Source organism: Myotis brandtii, unplaced genomic scaffold (genome assembly GCF_000412655.1).
Source record: "Myotis brandtii unplaced genomic scaffold, ASM41265v1 scaffold397, whole genome shotgun sequence".
In the NCBI taxonomy this organism is placed as follows: Eukaryota; Metazoa; Chordata; class Mammalia; order Chiroptera; family Vespertilionidae; genus Myotis; species Myotis brandtii.
Window position 1 is genome coordinate 332288 of NW_005365229.1, and position 26966 is coordinate 359253.

Consider the following 26966-nt stretch of genomic DNA (forward strand, 5'->3'; position numbering starts at 1 on the left):
AGCTGCACAAGGCCAAGTCCTGCTCTGCTTCTGGAACCTGCGTCCCATGGACCAGCAACAAACCGACAAATAAGGTCAACTCGATTGGAAGAGATGCATTTCCTGTTCAGAGAAAAACCCATTTTAAGAACTCCAGGAACTGCAAAGTATGCAAACACCACAGCATGCAACACATCAGCTCTTTATTTCCTTCAAGGTCTGCACAGGGGCGACTTGGAAGCATTGTGTTGGAGATCAGAGTTAGGGGGTGTGCCTGATAGTATTCCTACAGTCTCTTCGAAGTATCTTCCCAACAACTCAAAGGATCTTTCGTTGAGGCGTGTATATAAGGATCTGCTACAATTAATGAATGAATGCCTGCTGGGTCAAGGCTTAACACACTCATCTAATGTTGGAAGGCAAATGTTTCTATTCCCATTTTTCAAGTGAGATTGAGGCGTGTATATAAGGATCTGCTACAATTTAATGAATGAATGCCTACTGGGTCAAGGCTTAACACACTCATCTAATGCTGGAAGGCAAATGTTTCTATTCCCATTTTTCAAGTGAGGGGATAGACTCAGAGAGGTTTTGCCACTTGCACAAGGACACACAGCTGGAGACAGTGGAGTTAAGTTAGAACTAGGGCGGTCTGGGCTTGAAGACCAAAATCTTGGCATAGTAGCAGTTTGGTGGCTTTGGTCCTTACCCAGAAACCTCATCAGACGACTCAGACCCGCCCATGTCTCTTCTGGGAACGAAGAACTTCAAACCAACAGTGATCACAGTATACAGTCCTCCTGAAGAGCCTCGTCTCCTGACCACACACTCATTCAAGGGGGCCTATGATTGCCCTAATGGAACAATTCCAGTCTCTGCCCACACTTGGCACTTCTCCCACACCCGATCGCTCATCCTCACTGTCCCTTCCAGGGTGCAGGCGCCCTAATCCCATGAGGAGCCCTGTCCCACTCAATGGAAGGTCCAGAGAACTGGCATCTTTGTAGCTCCAAGGTAGCTTAAGACAGTGCTCACTGGGTGTTTAACATTAATCTGTGAAAAAAGAGTTTGCCTATCTGTTCTTGCCTCCCAATTCTGCTGGCCAATTCTTTAAGCATTTTGGTGCAGGAGAGCCAGCAAAGGGGAGACCCAAAGATACAGCAACGAAAAAGCACCCTGACTCATTGCTTCCAAAAATCATAATTTCAACCAGTCTCATTCTTGCTTTGGATGTGGCCATAATGGCCGCCAATCATGTGACCCTGGCCAAACTGCCAGGCCTCCTGGATGGCACTCGTGTGTGGATTTCAGAGATCCTCACGTCCAGCCTACTTCCCCATCTGGCGACGTGTTTTTCCCCGAAATATAAAATGTAACCACCCACTAGACAATGGTTGGCCGTGTCTTCCCATGGGACACTGAGGGCAGATGGCTGGAGCATGAACGTGCAGCCAACAATGCCTTGATTAGCTTGTTTAGTGAAAGGAGTGGGGCCCCGAGGACAAAACAGGGAACCAAGGAAAGAGCTGGGCCGTGAACCTGGGGAGGAGAGCCCATCACAGAGTGCTCGTGACTACTGCGTCAATCAAATGCAAAACATCAATTGCTTTCTGAATGCTTTGTCCTCCCAGAGACAAATATCGGAGTAAATAAATTGTGATGAAATTTATTCAGTTGGCGCCCAAACCTCCCTGGTTCCTTGACTCTCAGCAGGCGTTCTCTCCCTTCCTTTCCTTTGAGAACAGTCCTCCATTTCATGACTTCTGATCATTTTAGGGAAAAAACAAATTTGCTGAATAAAAAAGGCAAATATCTGAAGTGATACTCCCTGAGGCATGTACAAAAAAGCCTGCCATCCCCCAGGCAAGAAGAGTTGCAGACACAGTCCACGGCTTTAAATGAAAACAAGTTTGTTTTTCACGTAACAAAGCTGACCCAGTTGCTCTCCTGCTTGAACATTCTCTGGCTCCCCAGTATCTGAGGAATAAACTCCAGCTGCTTGGCTGGGCACACGGCCCTCCCCACCCACACGTACCTCCTGTCCTTCCCTGCCCTCTTGACACTGACCTGCACACACTATTCTCTTTCCTGCCTCCAGGTCATGGTTCATGTGGTAATGTTTGTTGAATGTCCCTTTCTGCCCTCTCCTTCTGTTTACATTCCCTTAACTGTTCTGTACCTTTTCATAGTGCACTTCTGGCCACCTCCTCCAGGAAGCCTTCCTGACTCTCAATTCAGGGTTAGATGCCACTCACCTGTATTTCTCTAGCAATCTATATATTTTTAAATGAACATCTTCAAACACATCAGATGAACTTGACTATATTTACCACCTACTTTAAACTGTCAACATTTTGCCCTAGCCGGTTTGGCTCAGCGGATAGAGCGTCGGCCTGCGGACTCAAGGGTCCCAGGTTCGATTCCGGTCAAGGGCATGTACCTTGGTTGCAGGCACATCCCCAGTGGGGAGTGTGCAGGAGGCAGCTGATCGATGTTTCTCTCTCATCGATGTTTCTAACTCTCTATCCCTCTCCCTTTCTCTCTGTAAAAAATCAATAAAATATATATTTTTAAAAAACTGTCAACATTTGTCATGTCTAGATTACACATAAATTTATATACATATGCTTTTCCAGTTTACCTGTAATGTTGCAATCTGTTCACATCTATGTCTCTCCCTATAGCCTGTGAAGTGCTTTAATTCATTCATCCATCCATCCATCCATCCATCATTCATTCATGGGTTCGTACTTGGGCACTGCTATTTCCCGATGGCCGGCTGCCTGAAGACACAATACTGAATTGGCAGGACTCGGGTCAGGGTGGTGGAACCAGACAGCAGTCTCTGCGTTCTGTTCCAGTGGAAGGGACAGACAACAAATAAGCAAAGAAAGAAGACATTTTTACATTGTGATGAGGGTCATCAGCATAATTCAATAGCAACCAAGGAGTCTCCACACTCCCAGCACCTAGCACCATGTGGCATTCAGAGATGGCTCAACACTATGCTGTACTCCGGAACCTGAATGTTCTGCCCGCAGGTCCCACTGAGGCAGCCTAGGTTCTGTGGCCACTATGGCAACAGTCCTTTCCCTTCCACCCCCTTGGAGGGGGGTAGGATGGGAGGGGGTCCAAGATGACTGAGGATCCATCCCACGCTCAGGACCGAGACCACCCCCTTCCGCAGTCAGCTCTCTGGGTGGCTTTGTAGGTGTGCGAACGCCTGGCTGGCAGAACCAAGGAGCCATGAGTGAATTTATAAACACTCCCTGTCTGGGTTCCTTCTGGCTCACGCAGAGCAGCTACAATGTATGTCATGTATAAGCGGCGAAAACAATGCAAAACAAACAGAATACAAGAGGCTGGTTCCAGCCTTGTGGGGTGGATCTCGGAGGCTGTGGCGAGCTCCTGTGCTTGTGGGCTCCCACGAACAGGCGTGTGTTTCCTTGCAGGTCTGTATAGCCCACTCACGTGACTGGTTCACAGGGAAGTTATGGAGGGCAGTCCTATGGGGAAGAGGTGGGATAATGACCTCTGACCTTTCCCTCTGACCTCTCCCACCCTGGCTCCCTGCTCTCCCCTCCTCTCCCATTTAGAGGCGGCCTGCCAGAGGCCTGGACTGGCCCAGGGGCCAGGTCTAGAAAGCAAGCCAGTCCTACGTGCAGAAGAGAAAGATCTCCATATTTATCAGTGGACGGGGTGCTGGGATCACAAGGAGAAGAATAATAGCAACAGCGACAACAGACATTTACTGATCACTTTGGGCCAAACCCTGTTTTAAGCCTTTGACATTAATAGTGCCTTTAATTTTCAGACCAACCCTCCGAAGTAGTTACTAATCTCATTCTCCCTCACAGAAACAAAGAAAATGGGAGCACAGAGAGGTTAAGTGACTTGCCCAACAACACACAGCCATCAAGTAGCTGAGCCAGGATACAAACCCACGCTGGCTCTGGATTCAGTGCTCTTAACCTCTACACCACAAAAAGAGTTGAAGTCACTCAGACACAAAACAGAAATGTTTCTTCTAAAGGCACCAGACTGTTGAGCTATCCTCGGTAATTTCACAATAATGGGGGACAGTGGGGTGCTGGAATTAATGTGGGCTTTGTCTTGGGCTTGAATCTGGCTTTGTCTCTGTTTTCTCAACTGGGAAATGGGTATGATAGAGCTCCCTCATTCCCAGGCCTCTCAGGATTAAACGAGGCAATCCATGCACACCACTAGGCAAGTGCCCAGCACATAGCGGGCACTAAAACAATTTTACAACTATAGGAAGGTTGCAAGCAGAGCTCAGCAACCACCATAATCCTAGAGCCACCAATTGTCAATACTCTGCCACATCTGTTATCTATCTATCTATCTATCTATCTATCTATCTATCTATCTATCTATCCATCATCTATCTATCTATCTATCTACCTACCTACCTATCATCTATCTTCTGAATTACTTGAGAGTTAGTTGCAGACATTGTTAAATTTCATCCCCAAGTCCTTTAGCCTGTTTCTTCAAAGAACAAGGACATTCTCCTATAAAACCTCTGCACAAATTATCTGAGATACAAAGTGTTTCATGCTCAGGAAGTTTATCATTGATATCTAATACAGGTCAATATTCACATTCCCCACTAGTCCCCAAAACATCCTCTGTGGCTGTTGCTCCCTGGACCCAGGCTCCACACCCCAGCATCACAGTGCATTTTGTCTGCTCGGCTCTTTCGTCTCTTGTTAACCTGGAAACAGTTCTCAGCCGCATTGTCTTTTATGACATTGACATTTTAAGATTCCAGGCCAGTCACTCTGCATGTGTTTCATTTTAAACAATATTTTCCTTTAAGTCTTTGTAAAAAAAAACTGCAGCTGCGGGCAAATGGAGACAGGGGTCTGGAGGGTACAAGGTATTTGGTTGGACAGGCAGAGGAGGGCGTACAGCATTAGTTCTACTTGGGTAGAAGTTACAGATTTCCTGGAAGCCGTGACAGGGGACATGATCAGAGCTTTGGCAGGTGGATCAAAGTGGTAGGACCATTGCAGACAGAGGTCAGGCGTCAGGGGACGAGAGTGGATCCTGGAGGAACTGCGAGTGGCAGCAACGACTGAGCGAGAGGGAGCCGCACTGAGTGGTCAGGGTCTGTTCCTACTTGGACTGGAAGCTACCCGAGGCTGGGCTCATCCCCGGATCTGTCCTCGCCCCCAAGGTGCCCAGGGTGTGCCCAGCACGGTCAGCATTCTCCCAGGGTGACAGGCTGCTAAATCTCCCAGATATTCAGGGGCAGGCGATTCCCTCCAGGGGTGACGTGGCTGCCAGCTCTCAGCCACCAAATGCAGGATCTTAAAAGGCAAGTCATTGGGATTTCCACATCTTGTTCTGCAAATGAAATTTTGTTTTCTGATCCTGCTCCTTTTCTTGCTGCCCCTTAGGACATGGGCTGCTTCCGTGAAAAAATTCAAAATGAACCTCTCATTGACTGCAGGGAAAGATGCAAAGGAGTCGCCATCCTAAGTTTCCTCACACCTGCTCTTGGCATAATCCACCCAGGCTGCCAGGCAAGAGGTTCTCACTACAAATCCACGCTCCCCACATCAGAGACCCCCCGATGGAGCCTTCCATACCCCTGAGTTTCAAAGAGAAAGGGGTGTGTGCATGTTGCTTTAGCCCTTAGAATGGAAAGGAAGGATTTATTTGGGGGCTTGAGCAAAAATGCCTTTTCAAGGTGACCCTTACTTCATTTCCTGGGGCCAGAAGGCAGATGTCTGACAAAAGCAATTCCTCAGCTCTATTTTCATACCCATCTCTGTTTACTTTGTTCCCACTTTAAAGGGGCTCATCCAGCTGTGCTCGCGCCACAAAGCATCCTTGAAAAATCTGCCATGTACAATTGTGTGCCCTTCAGACTGAAAGTCACACACAGGCGCACTTGCGCACACACATGTGCACACCCAGCATCACAGACAGTAGTCACTGACACACACTGAGACACACCTCCACATGGCGGCAGATACACGCAAATACAGGAAGATACGTACGCACACACCCCTGCACTCACAGAGCCTGGTGGTCAGGGTCCCGCAGCAGCCCGGCTCTGCCCGTTTAAAACGCCTCCTCTATGCCATCCTGCAGAGTCCTAGGGACACGGCTGGCCGGTCCATCCTAAGAGGCGCCGCTGGGTCCCAGGTCCCCCTGGAGGATGCCCCGGACTTCCCGGCAGTCCCCAGAGCACGGGCTCAGGTACAAGAGAGGAAAGGACTCCTTGGAAGCAAAGCAGATTTGGGAAAAGGATGTGCTCAGCTGGTTCCCAGCAAGTGCCAGAGGCAGAGGGATGGAGGGGAGGGGGAGGCAGAGGGAGGGAGGGAGAGAGAGAGAGAGAGAGAGAGAGAGAGAGAGAGATATCAGGCAGAAGCAGAGAGGAAAAATCCACACAGAAACAAAGAGAAAGAGACAGAAAAAGAAGAGGTAAACAGAGAGGAAAACAGAACACGGATTTCTAAAAAGCGGTGTTTTTCAGCTCAGCTGGGTTTAAGCCGAGGAGAGCCAATCTGGGGCCTTGGAAACGGGCTGTCTGCCCTCCCCCCTTCTTCCAGGGGCCGCGTCCTAGGTTTTTCTCTAAGGGGCTCAGGAGCTCCTGAAGCCACAAAGCAGAGATCCGAGGCTTCCAGTCCTAAATGGCTTCCCCAGGACCCAGGGCTGTGGCTGCCGCAGAGCCAGCCTGTGACAGCCACCGCCATGAAGGGGCTCTGAGGGGCGCCCACTCCTCTTCGGGCCTCCAAGAGCGAGGGGCAGCTCTGGCTCCAACAATCCAGCAGAACCCCCGGGGGCAGGGGGGGGGCGATGACATTGGGGAATCATGACTCCAGTTTCCCCCAATAACCCCCCTCCCCGCCCCATTATAGCCCAAGCTGGGGTCAATGCCTATCCACAGGGGTCCAGAAGAGGATGTAGGAATGGTCATAAGATGGGGAAGGTGAATTGGGGGGGGGGGGGGGACACAGAGTTTTCAGTCACGTGCAACTCATCAGTTGCTATGACAACAGCCAGGAAGTGGGGGCACCCAGACCTGAGGCTTCAAGAGAGACGGGTTGGTTCTAAATCACAGCGACAGCGCTTCAGTTGAGCTATTACACTGTTGCCGCGGCAACCAATGGGATCAAATCGCAGAGAAAATCTGTAATTATTACAAGCCAGCTACCGGCAAACTCAGCACAGTAATCAGCACGTTAGGGCAATTCAACCTGAACTGTGTCTGGGAGGGAGAAACGCCGACCTTCAGCCTCCAACTCGGGGAAGAAAAAGGCCAAAGGAGACTGCAGGTCTGTTGATGCTACAAAGTGAGGACCTGCCCAAATGAGGAGTAAATATTAGGTGAAAACACATGAAACTGCCAACGTTTGACGCTGGAAAACATTCCCCATGATTTGATTATGGAAATTTCCAACATAGAGCAAAGTTGAATTTGACAGTGAATAGGTGTGTATCCACCACTTAGCTCTGCTGTTAACCTCTTTACCATGCTTGCTTTCTCCAAATCTACCCTTATCCATTAATTCTATTTTTTTTATCCTCACCCGAGGATATTTTTCCCATTGATTTTTGTTGTTACTTTTATTTTAGAGAGAGTGGAGGGGAAGGAGGAAGGCGGAGAGAGAGAGAAACATCGATGTGAGAGACACATCAATTGGTTGCCTCCCATTTGCACCCCAACCAGGGTATGGGATCGAGCCTGCAACTGAGGTACGTGCCCTTGACCAGGAATCAAACCCGCAAACCTTCGGTCCTCAGGCTGACACTCTAACCACTGAGCAAACTGGCCAGGGCCATTAATCCTATTTTTGGTGCTTGCCAAATTAAATTACAGCCATCAGGGCCCTTTCCTCTCCAGTGCTGCAGCCTGTGTAAAATTAAGTATTTGATAATTTTTGAACAAAGACAGTGATTTCATATGATTCCATCTAAATGGAGTAAAATCTAGATTTCTGTCTGTCGTCCATCTGTCCGTCCGTCCATCCATCCATCCATTCATCCAACCTCTCACTCATCCACCCATCCACCCATCCATGGGAGATCACACACACACTCATGTTTTCCACACATGATTCACTGCAACCCGCCCCCCCACCCCCCGAATCTTCCTCCCTGGCCCAGTGAATACTTCCAACAGGGCATTCTGCATATTAAGCCCCATATGTTCTCAGCTCAAACCAGCACTTTCCCGTCATCACACCTATTCCCTTTCTTGTGTTTAGCATCTCAGTAAACAGAATTCCTGTCTACCCATCTGTTCAAGACAGAAACCCAAGATCCGTCCTCGATTCCTTCCTCCCATCACCTTCCACCACCATGCCCTGGGATTTTACATCCGCACTAACCCTAGTCTCCGTCCCCTCCGCTCTCTCTCTCTTGTCCTAGTTCAGATGCCCATCTCTTCTCAGCTGGACAGCAGCCCTAGCCTCTTGACTGGTCTTCCAGCTGCCACCCCACCCTCCCTCTGCTTTCTCCACACTGACTTATTATCGTGAAACATATGGCCATGTTGATGGTGTGGGGGAATTGGCACCTCATACATTGCTGGTGGGGGTATCAATTGATACAAATATCTTGGAGAGCAATTTATCAAAATGTATAAATTTTTCTTAAAACATATTTTTGTTGATTTCAGAGAGGAAGGGAAGAAAGAGAGAATCATCAATGATGAGAGAGAATCATTAATGAGCTGCCTCGTGCACGCCCCACACTGGGGATCGAGCCTGCAACCTGGGCATGTGCCCTGGCTGGGAATCTAACTGTGACCTCCTGGTTCATAGGTCGATGCTCAACCACTGAGCCAGGCAAAAATCTATAAAATTTTAAATGCACTGACCATTTTTCTCAGCATAACTCTACTTGAAGAAGTTTGTCTCATTGATACAAATGGAAAGCAACCTAAATGTCCATCAGGAGGAACTGGCTAAATACATTTGGGTCCATTCATAATATAGAATAACACTCATCCAGTAAAAAGAGGCCGTGCTTTGCGTACTGACATGAGAAACTGTTTAATGTATTAAGTTAAGGAAGCTGCAAAGGAGTGTGTAGGGCACGAGGTCTCCTGTGTCCCCAGCAGCTCCTCACTAGGGTATGAAGTCAGGTTGAGACATAAGTGGGGACCCAGGTGTCCAGGGCGCATGACTTTATGAGCTGCCTCCTCTCTGACACAAGTGTCAGCACCAGCTCTCCCCCAGCCTGGGGAGCAAAGGAGGCCCAGGAGTGCCTTTCTCGTCTCCCTCGATAACACACAGCTCAGCACCGTCAGGCAGTCGGCCTCGGCTGCTGGGCTGCGCGAGGTGCTGGTCTTCTGCTTTGTTCAGGACATAATTGCAGACGCTACCTAACCAGAGGGTGAAGCAAAAACCGGAACACGCCTTGGAGGCAGACAAGTTCTGAGGGAACACCCGGGGCTGCTCAGACCTTGAAGGTCTCCTGGGCCTTCGTCTCCCCAGCTCTCTAAGGGGCTGCCTATTCCTCCCAGGATCATTCTGAAGGTCAAAGGCGGTGCTAGAGATGGAAACAGCATGCCAGCGTCGCCTTGCCAAACAAATGAGAGTTACTGACACTAATTCATCTTTAGGATCTGCTCAGCTCACTTCTGAACACTACACACCCCTCGCGCATGTGACCAAAGCTAGAACCTTCTTTTTCGTCTGAGCACCAATTTCGTGCCTACAACTGAGCTAAGCACTTCCCATATATGATCTCATTTAAGCCCCAAAACAACCCTGTGGTGGTAGGGAATCTTGCTCCCATTTTACAGAAGAGAGAGCTGAGGCACACAGCGGTTAAGTGACTTCCCTAGAACCATAAGAGAGTGATGCTACCCTGACAGCCCCCGAACCATTCTGACCACAAAGTCCACGCTTTTCCCCTTTCTTATTCCTTCCTACTTCTTAAATCAGTGCTGTAAAAAAGAAATATAAATGCAAGTGACGTGTGCAATTTAAATTTTCTAGTGGCCACGTTAAGGGAACGGATGAGTGTTAGCTATATGTTCTATTTAACCTGCTATACCCAAAATACCATTTCAACATGTGATCAATATAAAAGCGAATTAATAAAATTTTAATAATTTTTTTGTCATACTATGTCTTCAAAATCCAATATGTAGTTTATGTTTAAAGCACATTTCAGTTCGGACTAGCCACATTTCAGTGCTCAGTAGCGATGTGTGGCTTATTGGAGAATGCAGCTTGGCTGGTGCTGAAATATACCTGGAATGGGTCTAAATCTTAAATAATGAGATGGGCAACCATTTAGTGAGCACCTGCTATATTCCCGGTCCTGATCTAACTGTTTCACACAGATTAACTCCATCTATTTGCATGACCCCGGGAAGTAGGTGCTCTGATGGGCTACCAACAAGAAAAATGAGGCTCAGGTAGATTCTGGCAACGTGCCCAAGATTAGCGCTAATTACCAGAGGAGCTGGAGTTTGAACCAAAGTTCATCCAGAAACCTGGCCCCTCCTGTCGCCGCACCAAAGCCAGATATCCTGGTGCCACATTGTCGGTCACAGGGGTCTGTAAAAATTAAGCTCCCAAGAAAGGAATTTGACTTGTAGCACTTAATTTTAAACAATCTGATTAATCAATACATAAGATCAACTAAGCATTAGTTAAAAAGTATGCAACACTTTCTGAACCTTGTACCAGCATGGGACCTCAGGAACTGATAATAAATCAGACAATGAACGAATCTCCCCACTGGTGTGCCTCCTCTTGTCTCGGTGGGAGGTGGGTTAGAGGGACCCGTCAAGTTCAGGTTTGCATCCCCTCAGAGCAGGTCCCTGTTGGACCCAGTAGTGGTTTCATTCTTTCCTGGGATCCATGTGGGAAGGCTAGCTGGTTCCAGCACCCTCCTCCCACTCAGGCCAAATGCCACCACTGATTTTAATTATGGCACGTGTGTACTGGCTATGGTCTACTGGGGATGGGGGTGGTGGTGATTTTATGACTGGTTCTGAGATGATCCTGTTCAAAGCCAGAAAGATGCATGCTCTAGAGTTGCCAACATCCCTAACTCCTGGCTAGGATGCGCCTGAGTTCAGCCCAGCCAGCTTTTTGCTTCCATAATCGTGGCTCTGCCGCAGAAATGCAGGCTTCTCTCTTGCCTCTTGCAAACTGGCATAAAACTCAACTACATGTTAGCACTGACCTCTTGAACATGACCAGAATTACCTGGTTATCAGCTTGAGGATGAAACCAGAGAAGGGAGGAAGAAAGGGAACTCTCAGCTGCCTCTAAAATATGTCTCCAATTCACCTGCTTCTCCCCTCATTTGCATGAGCTGCTCCAGACCAGCACGGTCATCTTTCACCACTGCAGGGGCAGAGTCATCTTCCTGCCTCCGCATCCTGAGCTTCTCACTCTACAGATCAAAGTTGGTCCCCAGGCTTTCCTTAGGCCTCTGAGTGCTGCCCACGTCAGACCTACCTCCCTCTCTCACATCACGCCCCTCTGGCTTTCGCTTATTCTCTCTGGCCACCTCTACCTCTGATTCCTGGCAAGTACATAGCCCTGTGGCCTCAGGGCCTTTGCACTGGACATTCTTGCTGCCTGGACTGCCTCCCTCACTCCTCCTTGGCCAGCTTCTATGTGCTCCTCAGGTCTCAAGCAGCTCATGTGAACGCTTTAGAGGAGCTTTTTTGCACCTCATGGACATACGTTTGTCCTGCTATAATTTCTTATAGCTCCCCGTGTTGCTTCTTTTCACTTATCACAGTTTGCACGTGGTGCATTTATGTGTGTGCATATCTTCTTAATGCATGTCTTCCATGCTATTCCCCATTCACCAGAGATGGAGTGTCCCAGCACACAGCACAGTGCCGGGCACACATGATGGGCACATCGATATTTGTGGAGTGAATTTTTACTATTCCCATTTTACAGAGAACTGAGGGCTTGGCAAAGAAGACACAGCCGTCTCAACTATCAAAGCAATTACTGACATCGTGTTGTGTGCAAAGTCCTAACCCGAAGGATAATAGAGGCTCTACTGAGAAATGTGGTCAATTCGCTGCCAGAGCTCTTCTCAAGAAACAGCATCGTTTGCCACAGGAACTATGAAGCCCGCCTTCGCTCTTAACTGCTTATGAAATAGACCGTGTGTGTTAGGTGTGAATCAGTTTCCTCTCTCTAAAATGAGGCCCAGAGAGAAAAGCCAACCAGCCAGCCAGCCAGCCAGCCAGCCAGCCAGCCAGCGTCCAGAGAGAAAAGCCAACCAACCAGCCAGCCAGCCAGCCAGCCAACCAGGAGTCATGCTACTTGCATTTCTGACCTCAGATCTTGAAGTCAGAACATCACCCCCGGCTCCCTCACCAAGCAGACACTACCGGAGACAGTGTAGCCACAAGGAATCAGGAGATGTTAAATCTTTGAACCCCAAATAATCCCACCTCCAGAAACGTAGCAAATGCAGGTAATCCTAAATAAGGAATAGTCTGCTCAGAGATGTTCGGAGCCGTGTCCTGTAGAGGCATGGACGGCTGAGGACAGCATAAACAACCAACATCTGAGGACTGCTCAGCGTGGCTGTGATATAACAACTTAATTATTTACCAAAAGTGATGTAAAAAGGCAAGAAAACGATCTCTGAAGTCATGTAATGGGAGAGACAAGGCCGTGAAATTTTATAGGCAGTCTGGTTGTAATTTCGTGGAGGCACAAAAACAAGACCATAAGCCAACACACCAGAAGGGAGGCTGGAAAGAAATGTTTGCTGTTTGACACTGCTCTATCTTGGATACAGGGCTATGGAGTGGCAGTGTACTTGCTCTCACTGTTTGTATTTTGCGATTCACCGCTAATGACCTGTGCTCATCATTTATTCAAGTGTTGCAGGAAAGACGCGCCTCTAGCTTTCTTGAATAATATACAGTCGACCCATGAACAACGCAGGTTTGAGTGCACAGATCCACTCAAATGGAGGTTTTTTTCAATAAGCACCGTAAATGTATTTTCTCTTCCTTATGATTTTCTGAATAACACTTTCTCTTCTCTAGCTTACTTTAGTGTAAGAATACAGTGCATTATACATATAACAGAAAATATGTGTCCAGTAACTGTTTATGCTACCGGTAAGGGTCAACTGCAGGCGACTTGTAGTAAACTTTTTTTTTTTTAAGTAAAAAGTTAAACTCAGATTTTCGATTGCGAGGGATTGGTGCACCTCCCCCTGCCCCCCATGCTGTTCAAGGGTCAGCTGTGCTGAAAGAGAGTGAGTGCAAGCTGAGTTGATGGCAGCCCGGTGCGTCTAGACATTTAATTATAGGAGAAATTATTGAATAACTTGACATGGCATTAACAGAGAGGCCAGAGGCATTGGAAAACGGAACTGTGTTCGGTTTGGTTTCCGAAGGTGTGCGAAGAGGAGATGAGCTTCCAAGCGGACTATAAAAGGGACATTAGTGTGCTAGCATGGGGCCAGGCCAAACTGGATTCCAATCCCCTGGTGGAAATTCTCAAAAGCTGAAAGTAGGTCAACACAGTCAGGGAGGTTAGTGCATGTGTAGCAGACGCAAAGCGAAACTTCTCGACTCCTCCCGAGCCAGTGGAGGAAAGGGAAGCTCGGAGTTAGGAAGTCTGGGATTTCTGAAGGCCAGGGAAGAGGACGTGCTGAGGCTTGGCTGCCCTGGGAATTCAAATGCTAGGCCAGGGGTCTGCAGACTCTGGCCAGCTGCCTGATGGTGCACGTGAGGATGTACTGGAACACAGCTGCGCGGCTCACTTACAGCTGCTGCGGCTGCCTTTCGGTGCCACAGTGGAATAGCTGAGCGGAGGTGACAGCGACTGCAGGGACCGCAGTGCCGGCAATGTTCACCATCTGGCCCTTTACAAAGGTGTATGCTGAACTCTGATCTCCGAGTTCCAGGCCTGGAAACCACACACCTGTACTGTCTTCCTTCTACCAAGCCAAAGCCATCACAATGGCCTCTAGGAGGCCTTGGACGACCCCATCACCTTCCACCTCTCTGTCCTTGTCCCTCTCCTCTCTGCCCCCCCCACCCCACCCCTGCTGCTCTGCTGCAGCCACACTGGCCCTTTGTTGTTCCTAAAATGTGCCAGGTGAGCCCACCTCAAAGGCTTTGCTCTTGCTCTTTCCACTGCCCCCAAATCGCTTCCCCAGTGACCCACGTGTCTCTCCCTTCCTGCCTTCTTTGCGGTGTGATTTTAAATTGCACCTTGCGCTTCCTGTCCCCTTCTCCCTGCTTTGCTTACCTTAAGAAGTTGTGTCTTCCCCACACCCCCAGAAGACTGTGAGCTCCATGAGTACAGAGCTATTTTGGTCACTGATGTAGGTGAAATGACGCAGCAAATGTTATTATTCTAGTTTTACAAAGGGGAAACTGAGGCATCGACAAAACGAGAGAGAAATGACCAGATTGGGCAGATTTTGGCTCAATCACTAAGAAAGCTCCTTGCGCTGGAGTGGACTCAACTCCAGAGGCTGGGTGTCTTCTTACCTAGGAGACAGGAGAGGAGCTTCAAGCATCAGAGAGGGGGCATGGCTGGACCAGATCAGCCCGGGTTCTGAGATACTGCGCACTGATGCCCAAGGAATGGCAGGTAATGGAGCTGGGTCCCAGGGGCAAGCTGCTCCATTCAGTTAACACCAATAACCTCTCTGTGTCTCTCTGCTCGCCAAGAGCACCGTTTTGAGACTTGGCATCACGCCATCACAGGGAAGCCTTCTTCCCATTTCCCAGATGAGAAAACCAAGGCAAAGAAAGCTGAAGGGCCCTCTGCTGGGTCAGGCTTTATCTACACTCTATGCTGATTTCCAGATATCAACGACACTCTTACTACTAAGCATCTTATGATGCCACGGTGGTGCCCTTTGTAGATGGGGAAACAGAGGCTCACCAAAGGTTACAAAAACTCACCCGCACTCTTGTAGCAACTAAGCATTGTCTGGCTGCCTCGCTTTTCTGCAGAATCACGAGCATGGTGCAATGTGGTGATTCTACAGAGGAGGAGAAATGCAATTTTGACACTCATTTGGCTCCTGCAGAAAATGAAGACTCCAGCGAGGAACCAGCCTCTTATCACAGCCATACAAACCATCTGCCTCTCGTTCCATCTCTGACAGAAGTCTGAGCTCTCTTCCCTCCCGCAATGCCAACTCAAGTGGGGAGGTGACCCCGTAGACTCAGCAACTTCCCCCTAAAGCTATGCAGCACCAACCGCCACTCTTCTTTCTAAAGGATGTCCTCAGGCAAAGCTGGGACTTCATTTCACAGACTCGGAACAAAAAGCTGAGCTGACAAAAGACACAGGCGCTGGTCAGGTGAGGGTGGATCCAGGCCCCCTGAACCAGCGGCTTAAGCTTAATACTTGGGGTCCCGGGCCCAGCGGCTCCCACAGGACACGGCCTGCTGGGCGTTGTGTCCATGTGACACATTGTGATTGGGGAGGAGGTGGGAAAGGACAACGTGTGGGTGGAGAAGGGAGCACAGAGCAGTGTTCCCCAAGCTGGGCTCAGGTGTTGGGATGTGGGACCCTGCCGGAGTTGCCTTTCCTTCTGCTCCCTTCTCTGCCGTGAGTCCCGCCCTGACACATCCGAAGCCAGATTTCCACCACTCCACCCGAACGCAAGCCCCTCTCTCAGCAAAGTGGCAGCGGCAACCGGGAGCCTCGAATTACAAACTTTCAGAGCTGGATACAGACCTCGGAGACCTTGTCCAATCTTCCTCTGTAACAGAGTAAAAAGTCAAGGCTCAGAGAAGACAAGCCAAGTGTCTGATGCCTCACTGGAAGCTCCTGGCAAGAAGCAGGGCTCAGTTTCTTGAGGGTCTTCTATGAACCTTGACAACCACATCTGACAATTCTGGGAGGTGGGTTCTGTGATCGCGCCCATTCTCCATATGAGGGAACCGAGGCTCAGTCAGATGGCTGGCCCAACACACACCGGTCGATGGCATCCACTGAGCCACCCAGGTCCTAGGGGCTCAGGCGGCACTTCCCAGGAGATGATATCAGACGGCACATAAGTAAACATTTATCTTAATGGTACTCTTTTCACTTCAATGTGCATTAAGAAAAAAACATAAAAACTATTAATGCATGGATATGGTTGCGTAGGAGAATAAAGCATGGGTGGAGTGCATGTCACTTTCCTGGTTGTGATATTACACTGTGGGTTAGTTAGCAAGATGTTGCCATTGGGGGAAACTTGGTGCAGGGCACAACTAGGTGTGAATCTACAATGATCTCGAATTAAAGTTTACTTGAAGGGAAAAAAAAAGCAGGCAAAGTGAAACAAAGGGACCCCTCCAAGAAATTCTGGGAAATAAATATAACACAAACCTCAAGAACTTCTCTGAGAAAGTTAATCCAAATCACGTATTCATGCATTCATTCAACAGACACTGGCCACATGTTCACTTTGTCCCAGATCCTGGGATGATGCTGGGGACACAGAAAGGGTATGCAAAGCCTCTATCTTCAGGGGATTCACAGTCCGGTGCTGGAGACAGAAAAACAGAGACTTGCTCCAGGCAATGACTTCCCCATGGGGAGGTGGGCAACCGGGCCTGGGCCTTCCTTTGTGAATGACAAGGCAACTGCCCCCAAAACAGAAGGGGCTCACTCTGGAACAGACTGCCCTTGAACTCTTTTAATCACATATGATGGACATTTCAGCCACATATAACCTTGGAGGACCAGTTATTTAACCTCTCTGTACCTCAGTTTCTTCATTTGTCAAATGTTGATGAGACTAGAAACTCAAGAACTACCTTGAGGGTTAGATATGTGTAAAGTGCTCGGAACAGATTCTAGTGCCCCTTTGTTCCTTATTGCAAGCAGACGCCCAGCAGCCCTCCCTGGCCTTGTTTGCAGGGTCTACACCTGAGAGCGAGTGTGGCGAGCTTCGTGTGTGGGCATCCCTGAGCCAGCAGCTCAGGAGTTGGGGGGCAGGATGCTGAGGAGGTGCCTGCAGCCCCAGCTGAGCCTTGGCAGGGACTTTCCCAGCAACCCAGCACCTAGAAGGGGAGCGCGCCCCATTTTATAGCCTTTTCTGGGTTAAAGATTACCAGCCCCCGTGAAATTCAGTGACAATCTTCTGTCTCCTACAATATAGCTTTGGATCCTTCAAAGGTCTGAACCAAGCGAATCTCTCCTTATTTGTTTCTGGGGAAGAGTTTTTCTGTTGGTCCAGGGAGCAAAACCCCGACAAAGATGGAGAGGTTTGTAGTGAAATTCAGTGACAATCTGCTGTTTCCTACAGTATAGTTTTGGATCCTTCAAAGGTCTGAACCAAGTGAATCTCTCCTTGTTTGTTTCTGGGGAAGAGTTTATTCTGTTGGACCAGGGAGCAAAACCCCGACAAAGATGGAGAGGTTTGTATGTTTCTCATTCCCTGGAGATAAATGTACAGATGAGCTCACCTGGACAAATGCGGTGACCTTTGGCACACTGCGGTGAGCAGCACCGGCATGGATTTATTGGTTCTCCATTCCCAGAAAGAGGGAAAAGACTATACCTTTTTCTCTCTACCCCCTACCAACCCAGGGGTGAATCTGCAGGACCAGAAATGCCCTGAATGGTTCCAGAATAGTGAGTTTTTAAAATCTACCACGAGCCAAACATCAGTTTCCCCCTCTTTTTATTTATTTTTTTAACTGACTCCAATGCTGAGGCTAGGCTCTGCCATTCCAGTGGAATAAAATCCCGGAAACCTGGTAAGAAGCAACCACAAGGGACAAGGTGTTAGAAAGGGATGTGCTCCCTCACACAAACTTCCTCTGAAAACGCTAGAAAAGGTGTGGGAAAGGCGTGCGCTTAAGCAGGGTCTCCCAGCCTCACCACTGACTTTTGGGGCCAGATAATTCCTTGTGGTTTGGGGTGGGGCCGTCCTGTGCACTGTAGGATGGTTAGCAACAACCCTGGCTTCTACCCACTAAATGCCAGTAGTACCACCTCCCCCTCCAGTTATAACAACCCAAAATGTCTTCAGATTTTGCCAAAGGTTCCCTGGGGGTGGGGAGGGCCCAGCAGAAATACACTGCTCTTAAGGAACAATGGTAGGTCATCCGCTTCGAGGTGAAGATGAATGAGGAGGAATGGTTCAAGTCCACAGCATGGTGCCTGGCACTGGCCCATCCCAGGAATGACCCAGCAGGCGGGCTGGGGAGAGGCTTCCAGACTGTCATGGGGCTGGGCAGATGCTGCTGCCTGCGGGACTCGGATAGACTCCTCAGAAGAACTGTCACTTCCACTGCTAGCAACACGGAAACTCCAGGTGCCAGGAGCTGTGGGATGAGGCTAAATAGGACTCATGTCTTACTCCAGAGGCTGCCACACATATTCTGCAAAGAAGCAGCCCTACGTATGCTGAAGAGGCTCTTAGAACGGCCCTTCATCTGGAAGACTCAAGGGGACTTGTTATTTTTTAGGACAGTTGTTCTTGGTATAAAAACTAGCCCTTGAGTTGGGGGGCAGGATGCTGCCCCTGGCCTGGGCCTTCCTCTGTGAATGACAAGGCACCTGGTTCAAAGGCCTTGAGGTCTGGTCCCTCTCCCCTTTCCAATCTCTGCCCACAACTTCCCGTCCCTCTGGGTTCTGACATTTGGATCTTGTGTCTGTCCCGTGTGGGCTGCTACCCCAGAGCCTTCACAGATGCTGTTCCCACTGCCCCAAATGCTTTTCCCTTGCTTCTGAGTTTTTTTTAAAATCCTCACCCGAGGATATTTTTCCATTGATTTTAAAGAGAGTGAAAGAGAGAGGGGAAGACAGAGAGAAACATCAATGTGAGAGAAACACACTGATTGGTTGCCTTCTGCACGCTCCCTGACCAGGGCCTGGCCCGGGAAGAGCCTGCAACCGAGTTACGTGCCCTTGACTAGAATCAAACCCGGGACCCTTCGGTGCACAGGCCTACGCTCTATCCACTGAGCCAAACCGGGAAGGCCCCTTGCTTCTGATTTTTTAAATTTCTACTCACCCCTCTGATTTCAACTCATGATGTACCTGCTCCAGGAAACCCTGACCCTCGCCCACCAGATCAAATCCCCTCTTAGAGACTCTTAGCTCCACATACCTTTCCCCTGTATGGCGCCATCACATTTACAGGTCACCGCTGTATAACTATCTGGTTCATTCTGGCCACTCACAGACCGCAAACCTTTTAAAGCTGTGCTTATACTTAAAAAGCATAATACCCCCATCACTATACTGTCTGGCACTGTATGGGGTACACAATACATTTTTGTTGAATTGTCATAGTATGACTGGTGGTTGATCTGGCATGTTCTATCATTTCTAAGGCTAAGTGGTTAAGACAGTATGATGTGGGGGTAAAGATAAACACACCAGTAAAACAGAAAAGAGACTAGAAAATAGACCTACACTTACGCGGGCACTTGATTTCTGCAAAGTGGCAGTGATGTTGGGTCGGTTGGATTATCCACGTGGAGAGAAAAATCAGTCATGATCCTACCTAATCCAATACCTAAAGATCAACCCCAGGTTGGTTATAGAGATCAATCTGAAAGGCAAAACGTGGAAGCTTCTAGAAGATAACAGAGAGGGCAATGTGAATGACTTGGATTTTTAAAATAGGACACAAAAGGCATTAACCATAAAAGATAAAAAATACGAGCTATATAAAAATTAAAAATTCCAATCAACAAAAGCCACCATTGAAAATGAAAACTACATAAAGGGTAGAAGATCATTGCAAAACATGTAACTGGCCAAGGGTTCATTATCCTGCATGACAAAACTCCTACAATAAAAAAAAATAGACAACTCAAAAGAAAAATGGGGAAGAGATGGAAACAAGGACTTTATAAAATAGGAAATCCACATGACCAAGAAATGTATAGAGAAGATGATCAAATTCAGTTACTAAGTAGAGAAATTTAAAAACTACCACACGCCCACCAGAATGGCTAAAATTACAAAATACAGTAACACGTCATAGTGGGGGAGCTGGAGAGGGTAAGAGCACCTGGAACTCGCACACACACTGCTAATGGACTCTGAATTGGGCAGTTGTTTATTCTAGAATGTTCGGGCAACACTCCAGGCATACCTTAGAGGTACTGCAGGTTCCGTTCTAGATCACCACCATTAAAAGCAAATGTCGCAATTAAGCGAATGTCACAAATTTTGGGGTTTCTCAGTGCACATAAAAGTTATGTCTACATGATACGGTAGTTTAAGTGTGCGATAGCATTATGTCTAAAAAAAAACCCACAAAAAAATCCAACATACATACCTTAATTAACAAATGCTTTATTGCCAAAAAAATGCCACCCGTCATCTGAGCCTTCAGCGAGTCATAATCTGTTTGCTGGTGGAGGGTCGTGCCTCCATATAGACGGCTGCTGACTGACAGGGTGGTGGTGCTGAAGGCTGGTGGCCGTGGCAGTTTCTTAAGATAAGACAACAATGAAGTTTGCCACATCGATTGACTCTTTCGTGAGCGATTTCTCTGTAGCAAGCGGTGCTGTTTGATAGCATTTTACCCACAGCCGAACTTTCAAAACCGGAGTCGGCTTCTGCTGCTGCTTTATTGACTAAGATTAGGTCATATTCTAAATCCTCTGCTACTTCAGCTTGCACTGATGGTTTCTCTCCTTAAGCCTCATGAGCCAACCTCTGCCAGCCTCAAACTTTTCTCCTGCAGCCTCCTCACCTCTCTCAGCCTTCACAGAATCCTCGCTCTGGATTAGGCTTTGGCTTCAGGGAGTGTGGTGGCTGGTGTGATTTCGATGCAGGCCACTAAAACTCTCTCCCTCTCAGCAATAGCATTTGCTTTCTTCTCATTTGTGTGTTCACTGGAGTAGTGCCTGCAATGTCCTGCAAGCCTTTTCCTTGGCATTCACAGCGTGGCTAACTGGCTGGAGAGGCCCAGCTTTCGGCCTGTCTCGTCTTTCGACGTGCCTGCCTCACTAAGCTTAACCATTTCTAGCTTTTTGACTTAAAGTGAGTGTTCGACTCTTCCTTTCACTTGAACACTTGGAGGCCATTTGGGGGTTGTTAATTGGCCTCATTTCAATATTGTTGCGTCTCAGAACACACAACATTTATCAGTTGTCTAGATGGGTGCGGTTTGTAATTGTCTTTTTCTGACTGGCTTATTTACAGTTATAACACCAAAGTTCACTAATCACAAAGCACCATAACAAATATACCAATAATGAAAAAGTTTGAAATATTGCGAGAATTATCAAAATGTGACGAAGAGACACAGAATGAACAAATGCTGTTGGAAAATGGCGACAACAGACTTGCTCAATGCAGGGTTGGCTGAGGTACACCTACACCATGGAATACCATGCCGCAGTAACAAAGAAGGACCTCTCACCCTTTGGGACAGCATGGAGGGACCTGGAGAGTATTATGCTAAGTGAAATAAGCCAGTCAGAGAAAGACAAATATCATAAGATCTCACTTAACTGTGGAATCTAATGAACAAAATAAATTGATCAACCAAATAGGTCCAGAGACATGGAAGGACAGATCTCAAATGGAAGGGGTAGGGAGGGTGGGAAGAGAGTAAGCAAAGAACTTATATGCATCACCCATGGACATAGACAATAGTTCGGTGAAGGCCAGGGGTGGGAGCCAGGTGATGGAGGGGGGCAATGGAGGAAAAATGAGGGACATCTGTAATACTCACCACAATAAAGATAAATTTTTTAAAAAGCAGTGTGTGCGAAGTGTAATAAAGCAAAGCACAATAAATCGAGGCATGCCTGTATTTATAAAAGCCTTGCTATGGACTGAATTGTTTCCTCCAAATTCACATGCTGAAGCCCTAACCACCCATGTGATGGTTTTGCGGGGTGGGGCCTTTGGAAGACACTTAGTTTTTAATGAGATTAAGAGGGTGGAACCCTCATGGCAGGAAGAGGAAGAGACTCCAGACACTTTCTCTACGAAGAGCGGACATGGCAAGAAGGCAGCCATGTGTAAGTCAGGCAGAGAGCCCTCCCCAGAACTCAACTGTGCTGGCACCCTGATCTCGGACTTCCAGCTTCCAGGACAGTGAAGAAGACATTTCTGTTATTTAAGCCATCCAGTGTGTGGTATTTTGTTAGAGCAGCATAAACAAATGAAGACAAACTTCAAACTATATACAAGCAACGAAAACGCACATCAGCAGTGGAGTCCATAAATAAATTATAGCCTATTCATGCTATGGATTACTAGGCAACAATGAAAATGAATGGACCAAGCTACAGAGAACAACATGGATAAATTGTACAGATGTTACAGTCTGTAAAGGAAGCTAGATACAAAAGAATAGAGTGGGGGGAGGGAGGGAGGAACAACAAGCAAATTGAATGGGTAATAACGAATGCATCCTCAGAAGTACACTTGTAACTATAAGTAAGAACAAGCAAGGATCTCTGTGAGAGATGGATGGGTGACTTGGGATGGGGTAATGATTAAGAAGGGCACAGGGGCCCTAACCGGTTTAGTTCAGTGGATAGAGCATTGACCTGCGGACTGAAGGGTCCCAGGTTCGAGTCTGGTCAAGGGCAATGTACCTTGGTTGCCTCTCTATCCCTCTCCCTTCCTCTCTGTAAAAAATTAATAAAATAGCCCTAACTGGTTTGACTCAGTGGATAGAGCATTGGGCCTAGGGACTGAAAGGTCCCAGGTTCGATTCTGGTCAAGGACACATGCCCGGGTTGTGGGCTCGATCCCCAGTAGGGGGCGTGCAAGAGACAGCCAATCAATGATTCTCTCTCATCATTGATGTTTCTATCTCTCCTTCTCCCTCTCTGAAATCAATAAAAATATATTTTTTTAAAAGAAGGGAACAGGGCTTGCTATTTCTTTTTATTTTAATCCTCAACCGATGATATGTTTTTTGATTTGAGAGAGAAAGAGGGAGAGAGAGAGAGAGAGAGACATCGATTGGTTGCCTCCTGTATGCACCCAGACTGGGGATTGAACCTGCAACCTTTTTGTTGTATGAGATAATGCTCTAACCAACTGACCACCTGGCCTGGGCGGGCCTGCTATTTCTGGCTCTACTTCTTGATCTTGTTGCCAGTTATATGACAATTAGCTTCGTAAAAAACCACTGAGCTGTTCTTTCTTTGTGTATATGTTTCTATATACATGTTATATGATATAAGAAAATGGTTTACAGAAAGTATTTGGAAAAATACTAACATACCTTCTGATGTAGCAATTTCTCGTCTAGGAATTTATCCTATGGAAATATTTGCACATGTGTGAAATGACTATGTACATGGTTGTCCACTCATGCTTCCTTTGTAATGGCAAAATATTGGAAACAACCTAGAGACCCATTGATAGGGAGCTGGTTGGATAAATCAAGTGCCTTCCACAATGGAATACCCTGCAGCCATGAAAAGGGATAAGATCTCTGGAACATATTAAAGATAAAACAAAGCGCCCAACTGTGACCATTTTTAAAATACACAGCTGCTTGCAGGGAGCAGAGGGGTCCAGGAGATGGGGATAAGGGTTGAAAATTTACTTTTTTGTGTAAACCCATTTGTACTGTTTGTTTTACCATGCACTGCATTTGGGAAATAATTATTCTTAAAAAGCAGAGTAAGTACATACATACAGACCAGGTGAAAGGCATGGAAGAGAAGGCATGGAAGTGCCTTCTGGCACTTGGAGGTCCCCAGTGAAACCCATGTTCAAAGACTTGGGTTTGAACCTGGACAATTCTCAGTTCAAGTCCAGCTTCAGGTTCTTCCTATCTCTGTGACGTTGGCCGAGAAAGTTAAAATGCTCTGATTCTGTGTCCTCATTCACAAAAGAGGACCTTCCCACCTGGGTTATTGAGAGCATGAAATCAAATAATCCTAATAGAGCCAGTGGTTGGCAGGCAGAAAGATTTCGACCACGTTCCCTCTTTTTTAAAAAAAATAAAAAATATATACATTTTTTATTGATTTCAGAGAGGAAGGGAGAGGGAGAGAGAGAGCTAGAAACATCAATGATGAGAGAGAATCACTGATTGGGTGCCTCCTGCACACCCCCACTGGGGCTCAAGCCTGCAACCCAGGCATGTGCCCTTGACCGGAATCAAACCCGGGACCCTTCAGTCTGCAGCCCGATGCTTTATCCACTGAGCAAAACCGGCTAGCGCAAGGTTCCCTCTTAAATATATTTCAGAGAGGTAGGGAGAGGGAGAGATAGAAACATCAATGATGAGAGAGAATCACTGATTGGGTGCCTCCTGCACACCCTGTACTGGGATTGAGCCTGAAACCCGGACATGTGCCCTGACTGGGAATCGAACCGTGACCTCCTGATTCATAGGTCGACACTCCATCACTGAGACACAGTGGCCGGCCAAACATGTTCCCTCTTATCATCCAATCTAACAATCACCAATACAATGTTGCCATTTTACAGATGAGAAAATCGAGGTCCAAAAGTCCTGTCTTAGGACACTCAGGGAGCTAGCAATACATCTGCTTTCCAAATACTTGCCTTTTCCTTAACCCCATAGGAGTGTCCGAGAAGCAGAGGCAAACCTAGGCCCACAGCAGGATCACGGGATTGAATCTGATCGATTCCTGCAAATGATTTGAGTTGCTGGTGGGCGGTTGCTGCTGAAAGGAAGCGCTTTGGATTTTCTCCACCTACGACTGGTTTTACTATAACTGCGCTATTATAGTAAAGGGATAAGACAATATATTCCCATTGATTGATGAGTAAACTATGCCCAGGCAAGGCAGTTGTCCTTTCTGAGTCTCCATGTCCACCTCCACAATTAGACCAGTCTTTCCTCCCAGGGTTGCTGTGAGCAATGGATGAGCAAATATACAAAAAGCCCCCAGAACAGCCCTAGCACCCACCGAGTGCTCGGCAAATATGAGCGGCCATTATTTATGGGTCATTGTTATTAGGAGGGGCAGAGCCTGAGTTGACTCCATCCAGGGTCTTTTGAACCCCCAGAACAGCCCTAGCACCCACCGAATGCTCGGCAAATATGAGCTGCTCTTATTTATGAGTCATTGTCATTATTAAGAGGGGCAGAGCCTGAGTTGACTCCATCCAGGGTCTTTTGACTGTTTCTTCTTGTCCTATAGCTTAGCATCACCCTGACAGCCCAGCATGGAGCCCTCCTGGACCCTGTTCCCAGGTCAAAATGCCCCTGCTCTTCTGTGTGTGGTTCTTCCCTGAGCCCTGCTCTCAGCCCCGGCAAAGGCTGTGCACTTAGGGCTGGGGCAGATGCCAGGAATGCAAATCCGCAAGCAGGCAGCAATTTGCACAAATGCTCCATGGTGTGCTCATTTCCAGCCTGTCCCCAAAACGGCACTCAGCCTGAAAAGCCAGCAGAGAGCTATTTACAGCTCTGGGCAAGGGGAGGGGAGGCAGGTTCTGTTCAGCACATCTAGCCCAGGTGGCGGCTTGCTCCTCTGGCTACTGCAGGAGGCTTGGGGTCAACCTTGCCCCGAAGGAGCTTAGAGGTCCTAAAAGCTTTTGCTCGAAGGCCAGCGATCCACCCCATTTCTGGTTCCCTCATTAAGTCCACTCAGAGGCAGGAGGGAGAAGGTGTCCCTGGGCTCCCCCCAACAGCTGCCAATGGATTCCAAACATTTTGAGGAAGGAAGGGAATAAGAGGCCTGTCAAAACCACTGACAGCTCTAGCCTCTTTGCTCCAGTGCAGGGTTGATAAACTATGGTGGTGATGGTGGGGAAATATCTGGCCCCAGCTGGTTTTATAAATAAAGTTTCATTAGAACACAGACATGCCCATTCAAGGACATGGCCCATGGTTGCTGTCATGGTACAGACAATTGAATAGCTGCAATAGTAACTGTATGGCCCATAAAGCCACAAATATCTACTATCGTCTCCTTTAGAAAAAAGTTGCCTTAGCCCTACCTTAGGTGAAGCCCCCACCAGCTCACCTTCTATCAGGCTTCTCTGTCTGATGCTCCTGTCGTTGGTCCAGAAGGATTTTTCTCAAGTGCTAATCAAATCATGTCACTTCTATGTTTAAAACCCTTCCATGATTCCCCCTTGGTCTCTGGGTCAAGTTCAAGCGCATTATCATAGGTCACCTGGCTGTCCGTGATCTGGCCCTCCTGCAGCTCTCCTCTCCTCATTCACCCACTCTGTGCTCCAGCTAACGCCTCCCCGATACTCTGAACGTTGGTTTCATAGAAAAAAAAAAGAATCTCAATGAAAAATTATGCAATATCTACATACAATGCAAGCCTTCACACTATCTGACTCTAGCCCTGTTCATTATCTTCAAGCTATTTTTTCCAACTCTTTGTAATTTGTTAGGAGACTGATAGACAAGCAAATTCTGTCTTGTCTCACCGCTGTTGGCCCCATTTGCCACTCAGTTTAACATTCCTTTTCTCCACAGACAATTATGCTTTATTTGACTTTTCCTTTGAACCAGTTCTAACATCTGCCCAGTCCCCTCATTGAATGAGCTTAATATCAATAACAAGTGTTCATTTTTGTATCTGTATGGGAGTCATGATTTTATCCTTTTTTCCCTTGAAGATTTTCTTTTAACAGTTTTGCAGGAAGTCTCTGAGACTCTCTGTTCATATTTTCTTTGTTAAGACCTTTCCTTCTTTTCTGCCTTTTTCTCCTGAAAGTTCTTCCCCAGAACCCCCAGGGTCAGGGGCATGTAATCTCTTTCTTCTCTCAGCTGGAGCCTCTATCCTCCCCCCTCCCCAAGTTATTCATCTCACTGAATAGCAGTTGTTTGTGGGCACCACAGCTAGCCTAGAAGATCTTTTGGTGTAATAGCTGTGTATCTCTCTCTCTCTCTCTCTCTCTCTCTCTCTCTCTCTCTCACACACACACACACACACACACACACACACACACACACGCACACGCAGACACACACACTGAGTACTGTACAGGACACTTGGAAGTTGTACAATAACTGACAGGCCAAGGTTGTGGGTTCGGTCCCCAGTCAAGGCACATACAAGAATCAACCTAAAGTGAATGCATCTATAAGTGGAACAACAA

General features: G+C 47.6%; 1 protein-coding gene across 1 annotated transcript in view; it reads right to left on the reverse strand.

Annotated features, from left to right (window-relative positions):
• The window catches only part of ABAT (4-aminobutyrate aminotransferase), an 80889-nt gene extending 74665 nt beyond the window's left edge, over nt 1-6224 (reverse strand). The window contains exon 1 of the mRNA XM_005872999.2: nt 6029-6224. The gene's annotated coding sequence lies outside the window, so the exon portion shown is untranslated. The remainder of the gene's footprint in view (nt 1-6028) is intronic.
• Nucleotides 6225-26966: the final 20742 nt, after the last annotated feature.